Here is a 22,033-nt window from a genome sequence, read left to right as displayed (position 1 = left end):
TTTATTTGTTTTTATTTGTGATTTTGACTTGTTTACACGCGTGGGTATGTTCCGGAACGTAGTAGATCGACGTGAACTGATCCGTAGTCCTGGCGAGAGCTGGGCAGACAGTCCGCTAGCCCCTTTGGTTCACCTTAGGGGAAAGTGGGGCTGTTACACTTTAAATATAGTATATGACCACAGGACTCCAGAGAGTTCAAGAGGACGAACCAGGGTTAAAGTGAAGGGTTACAATTGATTAGTGAGTGTTCCAACTGCATGTTCCATGTTCATTGTTGCTAGAAATTTGCTAGACACTTGATTTGACATTTCATAAGCGAGTGTGTACTTTATCGTACTTGACCTAACTTGACTAAACATTTGATATCTCATTCATGCATGTGCAAGTAACTTGATTTGCATGTGACCTGTATATTGATTTGAAATACTTGAAATGCTTGAAAATGTGACTTGCTGGGCATTACTTGTGACTTGATCATAGCTAAGCGAGTATATCCTTATTCACACTCGACCTCCATGAAATTGAAATAATTGATCATGCATACGGATTTGCATGTTTATGTGCATGATTGTAGACCGGTTGCATTCCTCTTGTAGCAGTTGAACTGTAGAGCAGCTGTATTCCTCTTGCAACAGTTGAATTGTAGACTAGCTGCATTTCTCTTGTAGTGGTTGAACTAGGCCTTGAACCCTTATGAAAGACGTTGGGTAAGTGGAAACTAGGGTTACTCATGCGTAAGCGTGAATGTCGGCCAGTAACGGCAGAACTGAGCCCTCACTGGATCTTTTGCTTTAGACCAACCTCAGAGCGGTCGGGTAAATTGGGCAACCTTGGGTAAAGGACAAGTTCCTAACCTGTTTATTCTAGATTGGAATTCATGACTTTAACACTAATATTTCTGAATACGGAGCGTTAAGTGACAACTAACGTCTCCAATTATTAACTGCTTGAGCGTTGGATAACAGCCAACGACTCCATTCTTGAATACCTGAATACTGGGTCTATAAGCCAAGTCTGGAATACCTGAATATCTGGGGCTATAAACCCAACTCAGGGCTAGTTGGTCTAATCGAGCCAGCAAGGGATTGGTCGAGGAGATCGACGAACCTTGGGTGCTTCTTTGACGTTCAGGCCCGGTAAGGGAATGATCGGATATTGACGTTTAGTGGTGATCTACGGACATTATAATTTCTCAGTTGACAGAGAGTCAACAGACCTTGAACAAGCTGCGATGGAACCTACTCCTGAGAGCAGCCTATATCCTTTGCTATGAACGTGTTCTTTACCGTACACTATTGTATGATCTACCTGGCTACTTGCTTAACTATACACTACGTCATGATCTATTTGAATTTGACTTGTTTCTTGACATTCGGTGTATGGTATTTTGCCTGCTATTTTACCTGTCTAGTTACTTGGAACCTCACTGGGCTTTTAGCTCATTTTATGAATTTGTTTTCCTTACAGGGATGAGAACATAAGAGATTGAATTGGAGAAGGCCTAGATTTCATCTAAGTTTGTTAGTTGCTCACGCGAGCACTTCATAGATGTCTAGTAGGCTTGCTTGGTTTGATATTTTTTTTTTGCAAGTTTGACTCCATGGCTGTATTTATAAATTGTGTGGGCATTAAAGGTCCATGAGTGTATACACTGAAGGTTGTAATTGATATCGCTTTTATTATTGAGATTATTATTTGTAAAGTTCATGATGTGTGACTGAATCCTGGCGAGAGTTGGGCAGGCAGTCTGCCAAACCCTTGGGTATGCCCTAGAAGAATGTGGGACTGCCACAGGTTGTGAGGACTTGCAAATTCCGTATATTTTTCTTAAAAATGCCCTTTTATTTGGAAATTATTCATTTATTATGGCCCTACTACCCAATCACCCCACAATAAGTGTAAATGAATATAGAAGTAAGGGTTTTCGTTGTCCGTTTTCAAGTTAGAGCGAATTAGGGTTTTCATGTTTTTCTGTAGTGTGACTATTCGGTACAGAGTGAGGGTCAAATTTGGTAGGTAAGAGTGACTTTTGGATGAGGAAATATTATATGATTAGAAATAATAATAATAAATTAGTGATTAGAAGGTAAAAACCCTAGTATACGCGATTTAAGAAAAATCAGCTCAAACCGACGGGTATCGATCACTACCGATTGAACACACCACTTGACCACCACTTTCCTACCACCACATACCCTTGATATTTGTGCAAAATATCTCCCTCATCCTCAGCCATATAGCCAAAATATGTGGCCCAAAATGCAAGGAAAAGAAAGCAATTTTGGATGGTTTTGGTGGTGACAAGTGTTGGTTATCTATGGTTCCTTGACCAACTCTTTTGTCTTGCCTTCTTATCTCTCATTTCAGCTCATTCTTCCTCATTTTTTTTCCGTTTTGACCGAGAGCAAGGGGAGGCAAAGGAGTGAGGAGAGTTTTCAATCTTCTACCTTGAATCCAACCTTCTGAGTGCAACCAAGAAAAACTAAACCGATTAATCACTAGTTTGGAAGCTTGGAGAGCTTAAGGAATAAAAAATTTCAAGGAGAGGTGGAGAATCATTCTTGCAAGCTTTTGTCTTGAGGTATAATGGCTGATCAACCTTTCTTTCTCCATTAATCATGATTAAGTTGGGTATTAATGTTAGAATGGTGCTTGTGATGCTTGTTTCAAATGGTTTTGATGGTTATATGGATGACTTTTGAGTTAGGGTTTCTTGTGGGTTAGGTGTCATATGATGTATATATGTGGTATATAATCTTTTAAAGGAGAAAGTAGTGGTAGTTTCAAGATAAAAATGTGAATTATAGCTTGAATATAGCAAAATTCCAGATTTTTGGAAATTGTAGCTTCAGTTTTGCCCGATTCCATTTCATCATGTTAGAGGCCGAATTAGGCTTATCACAAAACATGAAAGTTGTAGAGAATAACATTTTATGGTTTCCTACAAAATTTCAGCTTAATTGGAGCAATGTAGCCTATGAAAAGATGAAAATACCCTGATTGCCATAGGAGTAAAGCCAGTGGATAGTTTTGACAGTACACTAAGTTGGTTGCGTTTGTTCACCTTGATACGTACTGAACTAACTTTGAGTCAAAACATGAAAGTTTTAGAACTTTGTCTTAAATTTTCAACGCCTCTAAGAACGTCTTAAAGGGACTTTGGTAGCTTGAGATATGGCCATTTGAAGGTAGTGCGGTTAACTGGTCTATTAGTTGGAATTTGGTTATGTGAATTGGGAATTTGACTGGGTCACACTAGAATTTGGGCTAAGTGATCTGCATCAAAATTGTAGCCCTTTGTCTTAGCTTCGGAACGGTATAAATTGCACCCCAATCCAATAAGCGTAGCTTTGGTGGTGTCCGTTACGCAAAATCACGTCAAATCTGTCTTTTGCTAAACTTCATTTCCGCACATGTCGTTAGAGCTTGATTTTGTACTTGTATGACCTTGAACCTATTGAATGGCTACTGAAATGAGATTATTTTGTGTGTAACTTTGGGTTTCATTGAGGAAAAGAATGAAGCCATAAATGGCTGGAAATAGGAAAATACAAAGGGCGTGCTGCCCAAATTTACGCTCAAAGGCTAGGTAGACATACTTGCAACTTGAGTAAGGGTTAAGAGTGATTACTACTTGAGCCATCTAGGATATTTACGTCTTCTTTTACCGATGTATATAAGTAAGGACTTGACCGAACTTGTACTCTTAAGAAATAAAATAATGACTGCTCGAAGCATGTTTTCCTTGTACTTTCGACTCAAATGGCATTTCCAAGTATATATGTTACAAAGTTTTATAGTTTAAAAAGTGAGAAAGTGTTTCACGACTACTCTCCAAGTGAATTTCAATTTCTTGATTCTTGTTGAACGAAACGTCTAAGTTTCGAACCTTAGTCGATTTTCAAAGTTCTTAAGCCAAGTTTTATCGCAGATTTGGACTCCAAACCCGGAGTACAACCTAGACGCGAACACTAGAGGCACTACTTTTGGTGAGTGCTTCCAAATATTTGATTGAACTTGATATTTGTGATTTATCTTTGACCAATGTGATTACATGATATATAAGTGATTTGACAGGGCAAAGGTGTACTTTATCGCACTTGCCCTAATGAGATTTGTTCTTGTTCATCGATTTCAATTGACTTGCTCTACATGCATATGAATTATATCTTGTCTGAAATTCCAGAAACCCTGTGGCTAGTTAATTGAGTCGAGCCGGCAAGGGCCGGGTCGATTAGATAACGAACCCCGGGTAATTAGTGATGTCGAGTGGAGTGTTATCTCCTCGGCTAATTGGTGTACTCGAGTATTACCACCAGTGTTTCGTGTGGCGTGCGGGCCCGGTAAGGGGGTTGATCGGTGGATGGTGACTGGCGTGAAGTGGGGTTTTTCTGGACTAGTTCATTACGTGAAAGTTGATGGAGTGTCAACTACCAATCGATGAAGCTGTGATGGAGCCAAGATGTGAGCCACTGTATCCTTACATGTGAATGTGAACCAGATATTTCTTGACTATCCGAAGTGTTATTTCTCTGATTTGACTTGTTTGCTCGCTATTTCACTATCACGCTATTATTACTTTATTTGCTTGCCAATTTGATATTTGGAACTTCATTAAGTTTTGGCTCACTCCGTTAGTTTTGTTTTCCTTACAGGGGCACGAGCGAGGCGTGAGATATGTGAAGACTAGCGTAACCTAGTTGTTTTTGACTTTTGACTTGTACTCGCGCTATCTGTGATGGCCCCACCTCCCCCTAAGGCGAACCAAAGGGTTCGGCGGACCGCCAGCCCAGCTCTCGCCGGGACTCAGTCGTTCACTTCAGTTCTCAATTAAAATCGAAATAAATCCCAAGAATAAATATAACGACAATCCATAACCTAACGCAAAACTTATGTACATTACTATCTCAAAAGGGAGTACAAACATCGAATATACAAAGGTTCTCAGTTCAGCACACATCCAGCCCGTGCCAAGCACTAGGGCGAGAACCATTACAAATCAGAAACTAGTCTAGGCTAGTCTAAACCAAACTCTCGTCCTTGCTCGCCTTCCCCTGTTAAGGAAAACAAACTAAAGAGGTGAGCTAAAAGCTCAGTGAGGTTCCAAACACATAATCAAACAATAAATCTCATATATTAACCATAAATGACAAGTAATGCAAGAAACATGACAATATAAAGCAATAATAACATTCATTAAAAGGATACGAGCTCACAGGGAGCCATTTATTCGTTCGTTCGTTCTCCTGTCGTTCCTCTTATTCCTCCAATCATTTGAAAATGCATTTTTGTACGTAAAATCCCTCGTTTGTTCTTTCGTTCGTTCATTCACCCCCTTCCCGGTCGTTGGCCAGGCTCCACCCATCCGGACGTTGTCCGGACTACAAGGTAATACTCGAGTATACCGACGTTCACACCCAGGGTCACCATATCGCCCGACCGAGTCCGCTTCTGGCTCGAGTCGATCGGTAACGAAGGGCAGGGCCCAGTTCAGCCAGAAGGCTTGCATTCATGCACAACTAATTGTTCGTTCAATCATTAAATCATTGAAAAGTTCATACGTATTTAGGTCGAGTGCGATGAAGTACACACTCGCCCAGAAAACTTGTTTTGAAAATCATTGAAAGTACTTAACACGTTATCAAACAATAACACAAGTCATGGAGTCAAGAATAATATAGCAAACAAGGAACACTCACCTATGTACGCAAAGCAACTTGCAAAATCCTTCCGGATATTATCCTTAGTCACCGAGAAAACCTAAAGTTAACGAAATAGAATATTACAGCTCATCTAGCATAAACAATTAGGTATTTAAAGTGAAATGAGGACATTTAGACCCGTAGACAAAATAATTAGGGGTTCATAGACCAAATGTAAAACCAAACTCAAAAGGATTATAAAATTTTCCAATGAAAACACTTGAACCAAAGACAAGTCGGAATCCAACTAGATAGGCTAAGAAATATTGTTTTTGGAATCGTTTATATGGTTCAAAATCATCTCATATTCAAGTAGATTTTGCAAACTAAAGGTCTTAATGAAATTCATGTAAAAAGGAGAACAAAGTACCCAAAAAAACCCTAAACCACTTCTCTTTATTTGGTAAGAGTAAGCAAACATTTGGAGTTTCCAATTGAAGAAGGACTGTGTTTTAATATGGAAAAACGGTCATAGTATTTGCCAAACGAAAATATACAAGTTCAAATAGAAAATTAGTTCTTGAGCGAAAATTTGGGCAGTACGCCCTTTGTATTTACCTATTTTCCAGCCATTTATGGCTTCATTATTTTTCTTATTCAAGCCCAAGTTTATACACAACACAAATGCATTTTAGTAGCCGTTCCATAGGCTCAAGACAATACAAGGACATAAATCAACTAATAACAAATGCGGAAATGAAGTTAACAAGAGACAGAATTGATGGGTTTTTGTGGAAAGAACACATCTGAGGCTATGCTTATCGGATTGGTGTGAAACTTATACCATTTTGAAGCTAAGACGAAGTCCTACAACTTCCATGAAGGTCACTTAGTCAAATTTCCAGTGTAACCTGATCAAATTCCCAATTTACAGAGCCAACTTCCAACTATACAGCTATTTAACCGCACTGCACTAGAATGGTCATATCTCAGGCTACCAAGGTCCGTTTAAGGTGTTCTTGTAGGTGTTGAAAAGCTAAGACAGAGTACTAAAACTTTCATGTTTTATACCAAGCCTAATTCAGCCTCTAAAATGGTGCAATAAAACCGGACAGAATAGAGCTGAAATTTTCCAGAAACCTGAAATTTTGGGATTCAATGTAACCTTTCTTGATTTCTTGCTCCAATCATCACCACAACCACTTATATAAGCTTAAATACAACATACATCATCCATATAGCAAGGATAGGCAGCAAATACCTTAAACCCTAACTCACATAAATCACCTTTAAATCATCATAACAACTTGTATCACCACTAATCCAACCAAAACAAGTATTATATAACAACTTAAACCCAAAATAAAAGAACCAAAGCCATGGTTTAGCCTTGTACCTCAAGAAATGAAGCTTGTAAGAGTGATACTTCACCTCCTCTTGGAATTCTTGGTTCCCCTAGTTTCTCAAGCTGACAACTCACTCTTTAATCGGTTTAGAATTTTAGTTGCTCACTTAACACTCACAACCTCAAGATAAAAATGGCAGCTCTCACTTGGGTTTTTCTCTCCCTCTCTCTCGGCCACACAGCAGAAAAAATGAAGAAGAAGTGCAGCTCCAAGGTGATAAGAAGATTGGACAATTGGTCTTGGTCAAGACCCTTAATGGTGTGACACTTGTCACCACCAATTACCAAGCAAAATTTCTTTTTCTTTCTTGCAATTTCAGCCCCAAAATTTCGGTCAAAGCTAGCTGGAAATAAGGAGATATTTTGCTCAAGTATTAATGAACTCATGTGGTAAGAAAGTGGTGGTCAAGTGGTGCGTTCAATCGGTAGTGCGCGGTACCCGTCGGTTTGACGCGATTTCTCTTAAATCGCGTATACTAGGGTTTTTAGCTTATAATCACTAACTTATTATTATCACTTCTAGTCATATAGTATTTCCTCATCCAAAAGTCACTTTTACCTATCAAATTTAATCCTCACTCCGTACCGAATAATCATACTACGGAAAAACGTGAAACCCTAATTCGCTCTTAACTAGGAAACGAAAAGTGAAACCCTACTTCCTAGGTTCATTTGCACCTATTGAGGAATGATTGGGTAGTAGGGCCATAGTAAATGAATAATTTCCAAATAAAAGGCATTTTAAAGAAAAAACGTGAGGAAATTTACAATTCCAGTGATTAAAATTAGGGTTTCAATTAAAATATGATGGATTTAAGAAAACCGGTTGGTCACAAGTAAATTAGGGTTTTTGATTAAAATTTTAGGGTTTCTAATCTTTTAAAAAAAGAATAAGGTTTTAAATCAAACCCAAAGAAATACACTTTAGTATTTTCTTTACAAACAAACTCCTAAATGTCGGGTTCTCACTGTTTTCCTTAGCTCGCACGTACTAGGGTTTTTCACTTATAATTCACTAACTTATTTTTATTACTTCTAATCACATACTTTTTCTTATCTAAAACTCACTCTTAACCACCAAATTTAGTACACACTCCATGCCGAATAATCACACTACCAAAAGATGTAAAAAAAACCCTAGTTTACCCTAACAATGAAAGTAAAGGGAAAACCATTGGTTCTATGATTACTTGTAACTATTGGGGAAGTGAATGAGTAGTAAAGTTATTGTACAGTAATAAATTTCAAATTAAAGGGAATTTTAATTTATATATATATATATATATAAGGGATTTTACAAGTCCTCACACTTTCTCCCCCTTACGAAAATTTTGTGCTCGAAATTTTTACCTTCCATCGCCTCAGATGACTCCAAAATTTGTTGCTTATCTAAGGCATATACCTGTGCTGGTATTTTGGATTGGTTCCTTCTTTCATTAGCTTGTTTTGGTTTGGTTCCATTCACTTGTTGTGCACTATTCTCTCGTGCCTATTTTTTGGGCAATTGCTAATTTGATGACTGCTACTCCCACAAATCAAACACTTTCGCTCTTTTCTCCAACAATCATTTTCAATGTGATTTGCCTTCCCGCAATACCCATAAGCCAAGCGAGAAGACACTTTTTGGCCTTCTCGAAAAATTTCCTCTTGTCCTATTTGACTTCCTTTTGTAAACCCTATTTCTAGTGCTCCTAAGGTCTATGGTGGGTGAGGTAAATGGTTCACCTTTTGCACTTTGGAAGGCATTATCTTTTCTCTAGATTCTTCATGTATACTACTAGATGTACCTCTTTTTCGTGTTTGGAAAGTTTTTACCTATGCCTTTGTATCCTCAATTCTTTGAGCTTTCTCAATAGCTTTTGTAAAAGTATTGACTTGAACCGCCGCTAAAGCTTCCTGGATTTCCAAATTTATTCCTTGTATAAATCGTTTCACTCTTCTCCGCTCTGTAACCACCAATTCTGAAGCAAACTTAGACAGTTTAGTGAACTGCGTCTCATATTTGGCTACACTCTGGGTAGGGCTGTGCATCGAAATCGAATTCGGTAAATCGGAAGTTTGAAATCGGAATTTTTCAAAATTTTGACATAAATTTTCCCGACCGAATTCGATTTCGAAATGGGGAATTCCGATTTCGAATTCGATGCCGAATTGAATTCGGAATTCGGTGAATTCCGAATTCACCGAATTCAAACCTGCTCCTTTTTTTTTCCTTGTTCAAAAATGGAAGAAACCTGTTCCAATTTAATGACTTCCCCAGGTGCAGTCCCCTTGGATTCCACAAGTCGGCTGTTTCTCTTATTCAAATTCAAGAGGAAAGGATAAAGGATGAAGCTGATAACATAACAATTATAGCCTATACAAACATCCTAGCAGAGTTTGAAATGCAGAAAGGAGGTGGAGGGCTTGGAGGAAGAGGAGGAGTAGACGGATTTAAGGGCGGCGGCAGCGGAGAAGGCGGAGGGGCGGCGAGAAGAGGAGGAAGGATTGGTCGAGAGTGGTGAGGCGCTCGCAAAGGCAGGAGGGGCAGAAACCAGTAAATTGTTCCTGAAGGTGGCGGTCACAGCTGAAGGAGGAACGCGGAGGCTGCGGCGGAGGAGGAGACGGAGATGCTGGGTCAGCAGCAGTGGGATTCATAACCGGTGGTGGTAGTGCGAAATGCCCCCCAGTCCAGTGCTGCTCACACTACTATTTGTCACTGCTTACATTCACATAAATTCGCTAGATCTAACTCTGGAATTTAAGAGAATGTTTTTGGTTAGGATTCCTGGGTCTCTGCGTGTATTTGTGCGTGTGAATGTGAATGTGGTGTTTCCCTTCTTTCTTTTCTTTTTTTTTCTTTTGTACGTTTGTTTTTGTTAATTGTTGTTATATAATATATATTATTTATGTATTGTTAAAAAATATTATATTATATTATATATAACTATTATTATTCGAAATCGAAATCATAGTTCCGATTTCGAATTCCGATTCGAATTCCCCAATTCGAATTCGGTAATTCCGATTTCAAAAATTATATTTTCAAATTCGACCCGATTTCGACCAATTCGAAATCGGAATTACCAAATTTCATTTCGAATTACCGAAATTCCGAATTCGAAATTCCGAATTCAATTCGAAATCGGTCGGTAAATCGGAATTTTTCGACTTTGCACACCCCTAACTCTGGGTTTCCTGACGCAACCTAATAAACTTATCCTCTCCCTTTTCTTGCACTAAAGGTGGGAGATATTTCTCATTAAACTCCCTTATAAAGTTCACCCACGTCCATGCAATATGTTCTCTCTCCCACTTTGCCCTAATAACATTCCACCATGCTCGGGCCGGTCCTTCAAATTGAAATACATCAAAGTTCACATGTCTTTGCTCCGTATAGTTCAAAGCTGCGAAGATGTTAATAATTGCCTCTAACCATTGCTCAGCTATCTCCGGATCAGGCCCTCCAAGGAATTTCGAAGGGACAAACTTTTGAAACCGCTCCAGGACCCTATCCTCTCCTATCTCGGGGTTCCAGGGTTGATTCACTGGCGTTTGGCCTCGTTGGTCTACCAATCGCGCTAAGATATTAGTCATCTGTTGTATTGCAGTCACCACTTGATCCCCTGTTTCAACCCTCGGTTCACGATCTTGCTCAGCGGCAGTTTCTCTTTCTTCTCTAGGTTCTTGAGCTTGCCTAGCCCCACAGCCACGACTAGCTCCACGTCAGCGACTACGTATCCCCTTCATACCCTTTTCTCTCTTTGTTTTTTTATTTCAAAAGGTAATATAGTACGTAAACAAAATAAATTGACTAAAACGGCAAGATAAAGACAATTTTTAAACCATAAAATCAAGAGTAAGGAAACATGCTTAGCACATCTATAACACATCAAGTTCACAAAGATACACATCAAGTTGAATAAAATCAAGTGCAACAAGTACTATGCATGTAAGCATCGGCATGTCACAAGCAAAATACATACAGTGGCAACACAGGGGCAAAACAAAAAGAAAACACAACATGCCATCCCATACTCGGTTAAAATATTCTTCATCCGATCTCTCACTTTTCTTATTACCCAAACTAGCCATCCTTAACCTTTTGCACTTGCTCTCACAAAACATTAGCCCGTTCTTATTCTCCGCAATGGAGATCTCAAGTCCTTAACGTTGGCCTTAACTCTTGAGCATTCGGGTACAAGAATCCAAAATAACATAATTCACAACTCGAACCGGCCGGTCCCAAGAGTAAATCACCACATTTGAGATTCCTACCCAACATACCTATCTAATTTCCCCAAGTATCAAGATAAAGAACTAATACCTATAAATTCATGATTCACAATTTACACTCAAGAAGAGTACCTAATCATTTACACTTTTCACGTAATCGGGACCATAATACCACTTGGCCCAAGTTCATCCCGCGCAGAGACCACGTAAAGTGGCTCTGATACCACATATGACAGCCCCAACTCCCTCTAAAGCGTACCCCAGGGGTTAGCAGACCGCCTGCTCAGCTCTCGCCAGGACTCGAGAAACAAAATATGGTATAATCTCGATAATAAGGGAAATAACAGTTCCCAAACTTGGAACGTATACATATATACATTTCTATCTCAAACAGTAATACAATCCCAAACAGAACAAAAGTTTTAAGTTATTAATACATTCAACCCTAACCAAGCACTAGCACGAGTACAATCGTAAAATTCAAAAGAACTAGACAAGGCTAGTCTATACCAGTCTCACACCCTCGCTCGCATCCCCTGTAAGGAAAACAAAAGTAACGGTATGAGCAAAAAGCCCAGTGAGGTTCCCATACACATAATCAAGTAGTTCAAACAAGGACATTAATCATTGAATAACATATAATCTAGAAAACATTTACAATATAAAAGCAATGGTAACATACTCATAAAAGGATACATGCTCACGTGGAGCCATTCGTTCATTCATTTGCCAACCATTTTCCTTATTCCTCCAACATTCAAAAAAACATTTGCAAGTGAAAACCCCTCCATTGTTCTTGCTATTCGTTCATTCATTTCATTTCCCCCGCTAGCCAATTCTCTGGCCAGTCTCTACCAATTTTCGTGGTCATACTCGAGTATATCAAACATTATCCCAGGGTCACCAATCGCTCGACCGAGTCCGCTTCTGGCTCAAGTCATTTGGCAATGAAGGGCAAGGACCCAATTCAACCAAAAGGCTTACATTCATGCACAAGTAGTATTTAATCATTTAATCATTAAAAATTTCACATTCATTTAGATCAAATGCGATAAAGTACACGCTCGCCTAGCAAAATTCATTTTTAACAATCACTAAAAACATTTAACATATAATCAAACATTCACAACAATCCACAATGTCATTGGAAACATAACGTACAAAGAACACTTACCCGTTTAAGTAAAGTAACGTCAAATTTCCTTCTGGATAATATTCTCAATTACCGACAAACCCTAAGAATAACCAAGAGAAAATATTACGGTTCAACTATCTAAAGTTTAGATGAATCAAAGAAAATCTGAATAACTACTAGTACAATGTATAAAGATTATTTTTGGAGTGATAAAAGTATATTTCGATCAAAGGACATGAGTCAAATATTTGTAAAACTCATACTTACTCTTAAAACTTTGAAATCTCCATCTGAGTCAAAGTAACGAAGAAAACGTATTTCTATTAGTCGTTATTTTCATTTTTCCAAGAGTATAAGTTTTGGCCGAACTCTTGCTTACATACCTCTACAAAAGAGGACTCGAATAACCTAGAAAATTCGAGTTAGATTCATCCTCAAATCCTTACTCAAGTCGCGAGTATATTTACCTAGCCCTCGAGTGTAAATTTGGGTAGCACGCCCATTGTGTTTACCTATTTTCCAGTCATTTGTGGCTTCATCATTTTTCTCAATTCAACCCCAAAATCTCACACAAATAATCTTACCACAATAGCCTTTCAGTAGGCTCAATGTCCTTCAATTACAAAACAATGCTAACAAATTGATCGGAACTAATGTTTAAGACAAATAACAAAATAACAGGTTTGACGTCTCTTAGTATTTCGGTCACAACTAAAGTTACACTTTTAGGATTGGAGTGCACTTTATACCGTTTCGAAGTTAAGTCAAAGGGTTACAACTTTAATGAAGACAATTCAACCCAGTTCACAATTGATCTAGGTCGAATTTGCAGATTACAGAATCAGAATTTCATTGTCTGTCTGGTTGTCAGCACTGAATTCAAATAGCAATAACTCAAGCTACAAATGTCCGATTGAGACGTTTTTAGATGCGTTGGAAAGCTGAAACTAGGCTAAAATTTTTATGCTTTGGCCAATGGCTGGTTTGATATGGATCATAGTGAAAATGAAGCCAAAAATGTGAAATCTCAAAACTGTCCGCGGAAAAGAACATTTGGCAGTCATGGGTATTTTAGTCATATAACATGCTACAGTGCTCGGATTGAGCTGAAATTTTACAGGCAGCTTCCTAACTGCATTCCCTACATCTTTCATGTTTTGACCTAGGTTTTATTCGGCATCTAACATGGACGAATTACACAGGTCAGAAACAGGACAGCTTGCTCTCTAAAGCTGGAAATCAATCACACAAGCTGGAATTTTTTGTAAGCAACCAAAACCAACATATAAAAGCTTCAATTTTACACCTAACAAGGCTATCATTCCATGGCCATCACTAATCATCACATGAGGGCAGAAAAATCAACAATAAATCTGAAATTTACCATAACTCTACCTCAAATCATGAAATTTCTCACAAAACTACCTATTTAACAACTATAATCAACTAATTTGCAATCATTAAGAGCAAAAAGGGATTTCTAGGCAAGATACCTTGTAACTTCAAGAAAGATGGTAGCTTAAGGTTTCTCCTTCCAAAGTCACTCCACCAAAGTCTCCAAACCCTCTTAGTAAACAACTTTTACGGAGAAATTTGTAAACTTATTGGTTGGAACTCAAGATTGTGCAAGAAAATTGATTGGTGAAGATTAAGTTTCTTTTTTCTTTCTTTCCTCTACGGTTTGGCTAGCCTTGATGAAGAATGAAGATGATTCTAGTCAAAATTGGATATTCAGCAAAGGTGAGAAATTGGTCAAAGTCCATCTTCGACTAGTTTCGCGACACTTGGTGCTTTTAATATTTATTCTCATCCTCTAGTCTTCCAATGGTTAATCTATCTAACTAACCTCTAATTGTCTCCTAGCACCTTGAAAAATTGTTGCGACCCCACTTCCCCCTAAGGCGAACCAGAGGGTTGGCGAGTCGTCTGCCCAGCTCTCGCCAAGACTCACGCAAGCACACTAACCTAGATCCTTTAGAAGAATGACCTCATCCATTCCATAACGATTCTCCCGAAATAGACAGTTACTAAATCCACATTTACTTCAGAGATAACAGTAATTTAAAATAGCCAATCGACGGCTCTTAAACGTCCCACGTGCTACCTACCAAGGTATAAAGTTGTACAACTCCGGATAGATAATTACATACATCACTAATACAAACTTACAAGCCAAACGCTCGAATTAGGGTTTACACATTTTCCAGCTTCAAGTGACAATTCCAAAATAAAAGGTACATCATTCAAGTCTGGAACATAATACAACCCACAAAAGAAGTCATAGTATTCACTTATGTCCAAAAATAAACACGGACACGTTCTAAGGCTTTCAATTGCCAGAACCTGTCAAGGAAAACAAATAAACGTGGGGTGAGCTAAAGCTCAGTGGTGCCCCAAAACATGCAATTAAATAAAACAACTAACACGTATTGATTTCAACTGAAGTAAACAACTAGGAAAGCGTATAACAGCACAAGGTAGGATACAGGGGCTCTCAGGAGCCATTTGCCTCGCTTGATCAAAAGTTATCGTAGTTGACCCTCCGTCAACTCTCACTACTTACGGTCCATGTAGATTCTCTTATTTTTCTTACTCTGGCCACCAGACATACCCTAGCTCCGGGCCCGCACGACAAGATAAAGGAAGCAGTATACTCGAGATATACCCTTAGAAAATTGGGAGCAGTATACTTGAGTATACCCTCAGGAAATTAGTCGAGGGATTCACCCAACGACGTTACTGCAGTTGGATTCACGAGCCGAGGGATTCACCCAACGACGTTACTGCAGTTGGATTCACGAGTCGAGGGATTCACCCAACGATGCAACTACATTTAGATTCACGAAAAAAAATATTTCACGCAAGTCACCACTCGAAAGGCTAGTGCGATAAAGTACACACTGCTCACTTCGATGGATGAAAAACCATTTTTCCTATTATCACATATCAAGTCAAGAAAGCACTTAAATCAGGTAGGAATAGAACAGGCAGGGACACTCACCAAGAGTGAAGTTACTGATCAAGCTGGGAATCAAAATCTGCGTCTCGCTAAACCCTAAAATACCAAATTTTAACTATAAGTGGGCTAAACTAGTTCTAGGATTACGTAGGAAAAATTATTCTTCGTATAGCTAGTTTATTTTCTTGGAATAATTCAACAAATTATGTAGTATTAAAACTAGTAAAATACTTTGTAAAGTTTCTTTAATATTACTTTTCTTGTAAAAGTGTTACTAAAATAAATTTTACGTGAAATAATGTTTCTTGCCGAACAAGTTTTCTGCACGTTTAGTTAAAATCGTTAAAATCTCGTATTTTGGAAATTTCCTCTAGAAAACTAGCAAGGGACAGGTCTTAAAGAAAGGAAAGGAAATGAAACAAGACTTAGGGTTTTAAAAGCTAGAAAAATTATTTTCTATAACTATCAAGGATAGTTTAAGCTAAAGGAAAATTGTCGGTTGGCAAGATTTAGGGCAAAATACTAATTACTGAATTTTATCGTTTAATACTAGCGAAAAAATATTTTTGATTAGCTTGATCAAAATTGCTCGAGTTCACAGGGTCGAAACGACTTTCACAATGTCGATCCCATTTCGAAATCACATTATCGTTCAAATTTGCCAGCAAATCAAAATCACATTTTAATAGAAAATCCCTAGGGTTTCGTCAATCATTAGCCCTGGGTTTTCAATAGATTCACTTCTGATTGAAATGGAATAAATGACCAAGGCTTCGTCAATCATTAGCTCTTGGTTTTGGCAAGTTCATATCACATCACAGTTGAAGCAAAATAAATATAAAGCCTCCAAGCAATTCTAGCAGTTAATTTCATCACATTTTAACACTTGTATAAAATCATTCAAATGGCCAAGGGCTTCATCAATCATTAGCCCTTAGCATCCAACAATTATTTCTTATAACAATATAGCCAACATTTCAACCAAACTTTTATTGTTCAGAACCAAGGATAACTTAAACATTTTCCAGCAATTGTTATTCCAAACTATCAAGAATTCCATCACAACATTTTAACCATGGTATAATCAAATTGTTATCCCAAGGTGTACATGCATAACCCTTTTAATATTTCTTAAAGTGAAATCAATGGGCATAAAATATTTTACAGCTTGAAACAGCAGTTTTGGAACTGAAATTCGCCAAAAGAAATCTGGAAAATTCCTTTACTATCTCTATCAACACGCTTGAAAATTTCCCAGATCTACACTTCAACCTTTTTGATTAAAACCTCCAAAATATCAAATGTTTCATAGCTAAACAACTTACACAGCTTAAAATATACATTTTTCATGCATTTCAAAGCCATTATATACCAAAGAAAAATTCCAGAAACCAATTGAAGAATTTCTGCTCAACCTCTCGGTCATTAAAAATTCCAGCACTTCAGTGTTCATAAATCCAACATTTCCTCGGCTAAAAATGCTATTAAACTCTCAAGTTCAGCATGCAATTACTTGGCTAGACAGTTAACATTTCCAGCTCAAAATCAGATTTAGTTACCAACTGCAAACATCACTAAAATCCAGAAATTATATCCACTAGTCTCGGATGATCATGCATGAAACAATTTTCTGTTTTCATTTTATTTTCTTGGTTAGCCGAACTACATAGCCTCATGCAAGCCTCAAACATCATGTTGTTAGCTAGATAAACATAGGTATCAACTCAGATCATCACAATGTAGAAGATTAGGAACTACATTTCCAATTTAAGCTCACGGTAGTTCCATTTCATCAAAACAGAATTTTCCCAAGTTCCTAATTCCATCGTCCAATCGCATAACTCAACATGCATGTCCTTAAACATTTTATCTTCACTTGGATAATTAGGATTATAACCTCAGATTGTCGAAATTAAACAAATTAAGCATAGCATTTCTTAATCAGTCTCGGCAGTCCAAATGTGCGCACATCAGAAATTTTTTTCTTCTTCCCTAAATTCATCATCCGATGGTCTAAGGTCAACATGCAAAGCTTTAAACAAATTAATTAGTTAGTGATTAGTTACTTAATCAACAATGCAAACTCAGATTATCCAGAGTTACACAGATTAGCTCGGCATTAATCCAAAACAGTCTCGGCAAACCCACATTCAGCGCACATCAGGTTTCTTTTCTTTTCTAGATCATCATCCAACACATAAATTCAACATGCATGCTCCTAATCAGCTCAATCAACCTCTAATCAGGTGTTCTAGATCCGAAATTTACCTCAACAGCAGACTTAGCTTACGCACAAGGGAACTGAAATTATTTTTCTATCCTTCCTCTCGGCTTCACGCACAGGTTTGGTTCGTGGGTTGGTAGCTGTGAAGTTGCGGCTGGAACTGATGAAATGCAGCTTGGTTGAAATGGAAGTGCAGAATGGGTGGGACTTACGCACATCTTTTCCTTTCTTTCCTCAGACTTACGGACAGCAGCAGAGTCGCTGCAGCTCACGGATTGCAGCTCTCGGATGAAGCTGCTGCTCACTCTCCCGCTCACTCTCTCTCTCTCTCTCTCTATCGATACTCACGGGTGAAGGTGGAGTGCGGTAGTGGTTTGTGATACAGAAATGAAGAGGAAGAAGGATGGATGCCGCGGTTTTGAGAGAGAGGTTGAGTGTTTGTGAGGATTGAGTGTTGAGATAGTGAAGTTGTGCATTGGCCGAAAGAGTGGTGAGGAATGATGTTGTCCGGAAATTGGTTCTTGTGTTGCATGGTAATTTGGAATATAGTGAGGGGTAATTTAGACTTTTCACTTTTCCTTTTAATGATCACTTAAAACCTTAATTCTAACTTAATTCCAAAAATTATCCCCAAGAGTGATTTAAACGCTTGATTATCTACCAATCTTGCAGGACTTCAATTTATCGTAATGGAAACTAAAAACTTTAACATTTTATGCTAAGGCGATAAATTATTCTAACTCCAGATGTATTACTTTAGTCAAGCAAAACCAAGAAATTTCATAACTTAGAAAAATTATATTATTTTTCACATAAAATTGTTTTTACGTACTTATCTGCAAACAAGAGAAAGTAATGCTAAAATTTATTAAAGAATTAAAAGAAATGCAAATGAAATATGCACTAGGGCTTGTATAAATTTTCGGGGTTCTCACAAAAATAATATCTCTTAACACAAAACTCCAACTAGTTGTCAAAAATTATCGCACTTACCGCACTAGTGGGTCCCACGTCTAATATACTCTACTCATGTCACATGACTAACTTATATCGGAAAATTGTCTTGAAAACTTAATTTCCTTATAAAAATAACTATAAAATTAATTGAATAAAGGAAAGTATAGAAAATGTATGCATGGAATTAAAATAAGGGCTAGAAAATAAGAAAAATGTCGGGTTCTCACCTTTTTCCTTAACTCGCACGTACTAGGGTTTTTCACTTATAATTCACTTACTTATTTTTATTACTTCTAATCACACACTTTTTCTTATCTAAAACTCACTTTTAACCACCAAATTTAGTACACACTCCATACCGAATAATCATAGTACCGAAAGACATAAAAAACCCCAGTTTACCCTAATGATGAAAATAAAGGGGAAACCCTTGGTTCTATGATTATTTGTAACTATTGAGGAAGTGAATGAGTAGTAAAGTTATTGTATAGTAATAAATTTCAAATTAAAGAGAATTTTAAAAAATATATATAAGGGATTATACAAGTCCTCACACAAAGAGTTAAAGGAGTTGGCAAAAATGATTTCTAAAGGAATTAGTCAAGGGGGTTTTGTGACGCCCCGAAAAAAAAAAGAGTTTGAGAACCCGGAAATTTTCTAATTTTCTAGGGTTTATTTTTTTAATCGCCCGCCTTTTCTACATTTTCTTGATTAGAAAAATTCCCCAGATAAAGTTTATGAGCAAAGATAGTTTTAAAATGATTTTTCTAGTATCGGTTAGTTTTTGAGAAATTAAGAGCGTATTTTGAACGTGGGACCCGCAAGTGCGGTAAATGCATTATATTTTTGACAACTTGTTGGAATTTTGTATTAAGTGATATTATTTTACAAAGTGTTAAGATATTTGTATTGGAGAGACAAAAGGATAGAGTTGCATTAAAAAGGGTGACAAGTGTCACCTTCCTATTCAACCTTGACTTTGACCATTATTTCTTACCTTTACTAATACTCAATTTTGACCCAAAAAGCACCTAAATTTCTGCAAGCTTGGCCGAACCTCTTGGAGCAAAAATACAAGAAGAAAGCCTTCAACTCCAACTCCATTTCTTGCTCAATCTTGTGAATCAACCGTTAAACTTTCAAATTCCTCCACAAAAGTCACTTGTTTAGGAAGATTGAAGGTAGTGGTGGAGTGATTAGAGAAGGCAAATGACTAAGCCATCAACTTTCTTGATATTTCAAGGTTCATGTCTAGCAATCCTTTCTTTGTTCTTGATTATGCTAAATTAGTAACTTGTGATGGCTAAAGAGATGGTTTGATGGATTATATCTTGAGTTGTGGTTGACTTGATGAAGTTTTATAATTTTTGGGGATTTTTCTGTTTTAATATGAACATAGTTGTGTGGTTATATATGATGATGGGAAATGATGTTTAAGGACTCTATGAGGTGGAAAAAGTGGTCAATTGCAATCAATTTCTGTTTTGGAAGAAATTTCAGAAAATTAGGTTTTGTGAAGGAACATTCTACCCGAATTTTTAGCTCCTAGTTAGAGGTCGAATTGGCCTTAGTTTAAAACATGAAAGTTGTAGGCAATGACATTTTAGAGGTGCCTACAAAATTTCAGGTCAATCGGAGTAGTGTAGAATGAGAAAAGTTGAAATTACTATTGCTGTTCTGGTTTTACCCGAATGTAAGGATTGCGCCTGTAATTGGTTGTTTTGGCTGGAATTGCTTCCGAATTGGTTGTTGAGGCCTTCTGATGAAATTTATCCCTGTTTCTTAGCTTTCAGTTGGTTTTGGAATTTCTGGATTTGGACTTGTAGAGCCTGAGTTATGATGTTTCCGCTAGAATGCATTTTGGTGAATATGTTTTACGTTTTTGATGTGGTATCTTGCATTTTTGACCTGTTTGCACTCAAAACTGGGTTGAGTGACCTTCTGTGATATTGTAGCCCTATCTCTTAGTTTCAAAACGGTGTATCTTGCACCTTCATCTGACAATCGTAGTGCCTTTGGTGCCATTACCGTAAAAGGATGTCAAAAGCTATTTTTCTGGTTTTGAGCTTAACCTTCATTTCCAAACTTTTCCCTAGCTTGACTTGTACTAGTACTACTTGGAGCTTGCTGAATGACTATTGAATGAACTTGTTATTGTGTGTGTACCTTTGGGACTGGCTGAGGAAATAATGAAGCCATGATGGCTGGAAAATTTAGCAAATTCAGGGGAAGTGCTGTCCGAACTTTGAAGGGACTTGTTTGCATTGAGTTTGTGATCTAAGACTTGGATTTGAGCAAGGCAATGTTATATGATGGATGATTTATGAGCCATGGAGGTGAGTGACCCCAAACTATTGTTAAAGCTTCTTATGAAATATTTCTTGCATTATTTACTCGACTGCATCTCATGCGTGCTTGCATGTGAATTCATGATAAGATTTTGGCTTCAATGAGTTCTTGGGGAGTCTTGTGCGTCCCAACGTCTCCACCTCTGTTTACTTGGAGCAAATGGCTCCGGAGCTCAAAAAGGGGCTCCCTCTTAATGTTAATGTTAATGTTAAATCATCTATTTGAGCGTTGGGTGTTCAAGTACTATGATTTCACTGGCTAACGAGAGCAATAAACGGACATTTGTTCTTTGAATCATGACATCATCGAAAGGATCGAAATGCAATATTGTGAAATATATTTGATTACTGATTTTTCTGGTTACTCGCTGAGCTTTTAGCTCACCCCAAAACTATTTTATTCCCCTCCACAGGGCTCGTGGCGAAGGAAGGCTTGTTGTGATTTTATTGTTGTGGAATTCCTCTTGTATAAGAATTGGGATCATGGATCAGAGTGGCGCAGTGGAAGCGTGGACGCTTCACTTTTGATATGTAAATGTTGGAACATTTGATGTATATATGAGATTTATATTGTAATCTGTTTGAGGGATGTAGTGAACGACTGAGTCCCGGCGAGAGTTGGGCAGGCGGCCCGCCGAACCCTTTGGTACGCCCTAGGGGGAAGTGGGGCCGTCACAGGTTTCTCTTAAATATCCATTGGCAAAAGCAAGTACATACATTTGGAAGTTATTCATTGACAAGTCATGGAAGCATAAGCTTAATCATCTTAACTAATTTCTAATCTTGAAATAACAAGGGATTCTAATCCCTAGGATCTTCTCACTTAATCTTCACGCAATTCTAATCTAACTTGTCTTTACTTTTATTTACTTTCTTGCAACTTACCCGCCTGCATGGTTGGTTTACCACCTAATGGCCAATTTTACATTATTTATTACTAACTCTTATGGTCAGTTGTGCCGCTTGAACTAATTTCTAACTTGTGCCACCTAAAATAGGATGATTTTACTGCCTAGTTAACTTTATTTGCTTTTTACTTTCTTAAACTTTGATTGTCTATATAACAAAACAAGTGATTAAATTCAAATGATTGTCAAACTCTAAATTCCTATGTGATCGACACCTATTATCCCTATACTCAATAAAC

The sequence above is a fragment of the Coffea arabica genome, chromosome 7c (genome assembly GCF_036785885.1).
Source record: "Coffea arabica cultivar ET-39 chromosome 7c, Coffea Arabica ET-39 HiFi, whole genome shotgun sequence".
NCBI lineage: Eukaryota > Viridiplantae > Streptophyta > Magnoliopsida > Gentianales > Rubiaceae > Coffea > Coffea arabica.
The sequence above is the reverse complement of the archived record's forward strand: the minus strand, read 5'-3'. Positions refer to the sequence as shown.